Below are 4,954 nucleotides of genomic sequence, written 5' to 3' on the forward strand. Positions count from 1 at the left end.
CTGGGAGAAGAGGGCAGGGGTCCTGAGGGCACCCCCATCCCTGAAGGCAGCCCTGATTTCTCCTTTAAGCTCCAGATATAAATATTAATCTCATCTAAAAAATACCTTTCACAGCAACATCCAGGTGGGTGTTTGACCACATGTCTGGGTGCCATAGCTACATAAAATTAACCATGGACATATTCAGTGAGTGTTGACTGAATAGCAATCTGTGCTGGAACCGGAGGTACGTCAGTGTGTCAGAATGTCAGGTGCTCCCCATTTTATCAACAGAGATGGCACAACCTCTGTGTGCAGTAAGGACTGTGGCATAAATGCTAGTTCTATTGCATAGTAACAAAAAAAAGCAGAAGGGTCTACGCGTGAAATTATGACTGCCTCCCTAAGTACCAGCCAGTGCCCTTCCAGTGGAATGACATTTTTAGGGCAGACTCCAGTCAAGCCAGACGGAGTCCAGCCAGACGGACACTCTGACTTGATTGCTGTGAGGTGTACCGATCATGGCTATGGTGGGAGCACTTGGCCGAGGACAGAAGTGGGGGGCGCGGCTGAGTGATGAGGCCTGGGTGGAGAGGCCGGGCAGGCCCCAGACAGGCCCCCTTCTCACCTGGGAGAGGAGGAGGGTTGAGGAGATGCTGGCTTCTCTGCGATGGGGTAGATGGAAGTAGCACAGCTTCTTGGCAGGAGAAAGGATGGGGGACAGCCACACCCACGATGATGTCTAAGCTTGTTACAGTCATTTTCAAGCTCCCATCATTCAACTTTTACCAAAACCGCTGTTTTCCAATAGGACAGTTGAAAGTCATTCTTTTCCTTCTGTTGCCTCAGTTGACCTTCCAGGAAGCAGCTGATGAAAATAGAGGGGACAGAAGAGGGCTTAGAAGTCCATGATTTCTTGTGTCTCATAGTAAAGCATTACAGGCTGCTTTTGGCACCAGTCAAACCCTGAGTGAGAGAGTTGCAGCTGTGACAGAAGGAGCCTCACCTCCCCAGACTCCCGTCCAAGGGCTTTGTGCGGGTGCCTGTGGATTAGCGGCGTTTGCACTGTGGCTGGGTCGGGGGAATCAAATCTTAGAGGGCGGCTCCTTTTCACAATGCTAACTTCTTAGGATAGTACAGGAAGGACAATCATTCTGTTTCAATTCAATAGGAATTTTTTTTTCCCTCTGGTTGGCAGAGGGCAGTGATTACTGGTAGACAGTTAAGGTCCTTTGTACTCCTCCTCTGGCATGGGTGGCAGCTCCTTCTTAGAGGGAGACAAGCTGAAGGGCAGGAGAGATAAAAGCCCTATGATGACAATGATGCAGCCCAGAGCCTAATGCTCTCACTGCCACTAACCCTTAGCTGGGATGCGCACTGTTGTCACCTCATTTCCAGTCGGTCCCTGCTGTAGTGCAGTGAGAACAGTGCTGCCACATTTAGGGCTGTGACCTTTCCAGTCATTGCCTCCTCAGAGATGCTGGGTCATCCCAGTGAAAAGGTCACTTGTGCTGAAATCATGCTATACTTTGTGCATTGTGATGGTTTGTGACAACAGAAGAGTTAGTGGCCTCACTTTACTTCGGACAAATCCTCTGATGCCGCTGAGCTTCCTGCTCATGAGCTGCAATGGGAGGCAAATACAAACACACGAACAGCCAACCCTGGGAGAAGCCTGAAACCCAAAGTGAAGTTGACACGCCCTCTGCCCCTTCACGTCTATTTCTCAGATGCCCTTCATTTCCGAGGGGCAACAGTTGGGCACAACTTCATCTCTCAAAGTTGTCCTTTCATTTCCATTTTTAGAGAACTGTTACTAAATCCACATCTATCATCTTTATGAAGGCAGCAGAACTGGATATTTTTCAAAGAGATTCCCAGTCATGGCTCCAATAAGGGTAGCTTTTGTATGCACTTTTGGACCTTTGCTGGAAGTAACCTGTGGGTGGATTATTGCAGTTATGCTGAAAACTTGGCTTTCAAAGGTATCCCACAACTGCTGTGTCACTTCCAGATTAAGAAACTCCTCGTATTTATGGTGCAGGCATTTACTACACCTTTCAAACTATTTTTTATTCCTTTGTCCTCACCTTGATATTTTTAGAGAGAGGAAGGGAGGGAGTGAGAGAGGAACACTGATTGGCTGCCTCTCACATGCCTCCCCCTTCCGCCCACTGGAGACCCAACCTGTGACCTCTCAGTTTACAGGATTATGCCCCAGCGAACTGAGCCACACCAGGCAGGGCACATTTACTAGATCTTGATGAAGACATCAACCCTTTTTGGTTCTTTTTTTCTTGATATCCTTTGCCTTCCAAATAAAAGCTCAAAATTCAGGTCCTCCTGGGACCTGACCTAGTTTCACCTGAGAAAGTATGGGCATGGGGGTGGTCATGGCTGGGGGACTCTTTCTGATGGACTTTGGCTGTCTGCCTTCCAGGGACATGTGAAAATTTTAGCAAAGAAGAGGAAGGTGAGTAGCTGTGACACTCCCTGTGGGGCAGGGGAGGGGAGAGGCAGTGAGAGACGCCCTGGCCAGCACACGGCTGGGCTCCATCCCCTGCATCTGACATTTACTGGGAGAATCTGAGAATAGAAGTGGGAGACCCCTCTAGTTGGTGGCTGGGGGTAGCAGGATGGCATCAAGGATGGCATCAAGGATAACTTCCAGCAGGAGGGGCTGGCGATGCCCATCTGTGAGCACAGGCAGGGCCTGGGTGGAATTCGGGGGAGGAGGGCGCTATGTGTGCAAAGGCCCAGGAACAGTCCCCTGCCCCACCCTCACCCCCAGCTCTGCCACTGTCTGCATCCTCCCCCTCCCTCGGGCCCCAGGAACTCAAAGTGTTGGAGGAGATCATGCTCCTGCAGCAGGCTGCTCAGCTCTACAGCATAGAGCCCAAGGAGCGATTCGGGGCCTGGTTCTGGGCCCTGGAGCGGCTCAGCGAGAAGGAGAGGTGAGGCTGGGCAGGATGTGGGCAAGGGTGGGAGTGGACTCCCCTGCTGGCCAGTCCAGAGAACCTGTGTCTGTGGCTCCCTGCTCAGCCCCAGATCTTGTGCTGTAGCATCTCCTGGGGCACCTGACACGGGAAGGACACCTGAGGTGTGGCTCCTGGGAGCTCACAGGTGCCTCTCTGTCCTGTAGTTACACCCTGTCCTGCCAGCTGGAGCCCTGGTCCAAGTTGGTCTGCAGGACATTCAAGGCCAAGAACTCATTTTAAACATTTTGAACTCTATTCTGAGGCAAAATGAAGTCACTGAAGGATTGATGCAGAAGTAGAAGTGATTCATTATTGTCCTTGCATACTCATGAACTTTGTCCTCATTGAAAACATGTTTGGATACAAAATCTCTCTTCATAGAAACTATTAGCTCTTAGGTAAAAGTTTGCTGGACAATAGAAAATATTCTTTTTAAGAATAGCACAATAAGCACCATACATTTTGCAGGATGTGTGTACATTTCCACAGAATGAGTAGGAACCCCTTTAATGCTTGTTTGGATGATAAGAAACTAGGAAGATAGTAATGATGGAATGTGCCCTCAGATCCTTGCTCCAATGTGACCAAGGAAAGATGGAACAAGGTTGTGCCAAAGGAAGGCCACGGCCATGTGCAGCCTATTCGCTGCACCTGCTGTGCCCAGTTCCTGCCCAAGGACAAGCCCATTAAGGAGTTCATCATTGAAACATTCTAGAGGCAGGAGCTGTTGGGAACATTCCCAAAACAAGTGTCTTCGACACCTATGTGCTTCCCAAATGGTATGTGAAGCTACCTGACGGTGTGAGTTGTGCCACTCGCAGGAAGGTCATCAGGAATCCCTCTTGGGAAACCTGGAAGGACCACACACCCCCATTCTGTTTAGACACATGGGTGCTGCCCCATGACCACCACCAAACCCATCTGAGGAGCTGAGTCCTTAAGGATTTAAGAAAAGTTTTCTGGAAAAAAATGAAATGGAACTTATATTTTAAAAAATGATAGAACTGAACCAGAGGCAGGTCCTCTGAGATACACTACATGCTAAGGTAATAAAGGGAAGGGGGAAAACTAAAAGAAGGAAAGGTAAAGTTTAAAGGTAAGGTAAAAGAAACAGAGTAAAATGTTTAATACAAATATTGAAAAACTTTAAGAACTTAAACATAATTAGGAAGTTGTGACTTTTTATATAACATTAAAATAGATTTTTTTCCTTCACTGGTGTAAGAACAAGATTTTAAAGAGAAAAAAAACATAAAAACAGAATAGCAAGTAGCTTAACAAATGAACTGATGAGTTTGAATACAATAGAAATAGAAATAAATATAAAATAGTTAACAAAGAGCAAGGCAATTGACAGTCCTAAAATGGTGCTGAGAAATAAATGGACAAAGCAGATAGACCTGCAAAGAAACAAGACAGTGTGTGTGTGAATGAAAGCAGAACAAATTGACATACTTGTGCACTGTATTTTGCTGCGTTAGTGTTCTGTGATGCAGTTAGTTCAGTGTATTTACTTCTGAACTGAGTGTCCAACCACAATGCAGTTTGATAGCTAGGCATGGGATTTATTTTTACATGTACAACTTGGTTAAGAAAAATATTAAAACAACTCCCAACTTTTAGGCAACACCAAACCTGCTGATGTTTCCAGGTGGATTATACTGGGAAACTTCCTTACCCCCACCTTCAGTATTAAATACACACACACACTTTCGCAATTTAAACTGATAAGAACAGATACTACACTTGATCTTAGCCAAAAGGCTGAGAAGCGATACAATTTAAATCTTGAGATTTCTTCATCCTTACAATAAAGAAATTGTACTAGATTCTAGTTTTCCTTTTTCATAATAAAAATAGATTTTTATTATGAAAATAATTTGTGATTATAGGTAGCAAAGAGGTTTAAAATAAGTTATTATCATATCCTAAATTGGAAATAATTATACATATCTTTGTGTATATCCTTTCAGATATGCTAGGCATATATGTAAATA

The 4,954-nt window shown here is 45.9% G+C and overlaps 1 non-coding gene and 1 pseudogene across 1 annotated transcript; one reads left to right on the forward strand and one right to left on the reverse strand.

Moving 5' to 3' along the window:
• The first annotated feature begins 500 nt into the window (after positions 1–500).
• On the forward strand, positions 501–3,898 carry LOC123811269 (annotated as a pseudogene).
• A 641-nt stretch (positions 3,899–4,539) lies between these two features.
• Positions 4,540–4,733, reverse strand: LOC123812320. The gene has a single exon (XR_006784586.1). It is a non-coding gene; the product is annotated as a U2 spliceosomal RNA (small nuclear RNA).
• Positions 4,734–4,954: the final 221 nt, after the last annotated feature.

Source organism: Phyllostomus hastatus, unplaced genomic scaffold (genome assembly GCF_019186645.2).
Source record: "Phyllostomus hastatus isolate PE091 unplaced genomic scaffold, TTU_PhHast_1.1 phas_scaffold_78, whole genome shotgun sequence".
Taxonomy (NCBI): Eukaryota; Metazoa; Chordata; class Mammalia; order Chiroptera; family Phyllostomidae; genus Phyllostomus; species Phyllostomus hastatus.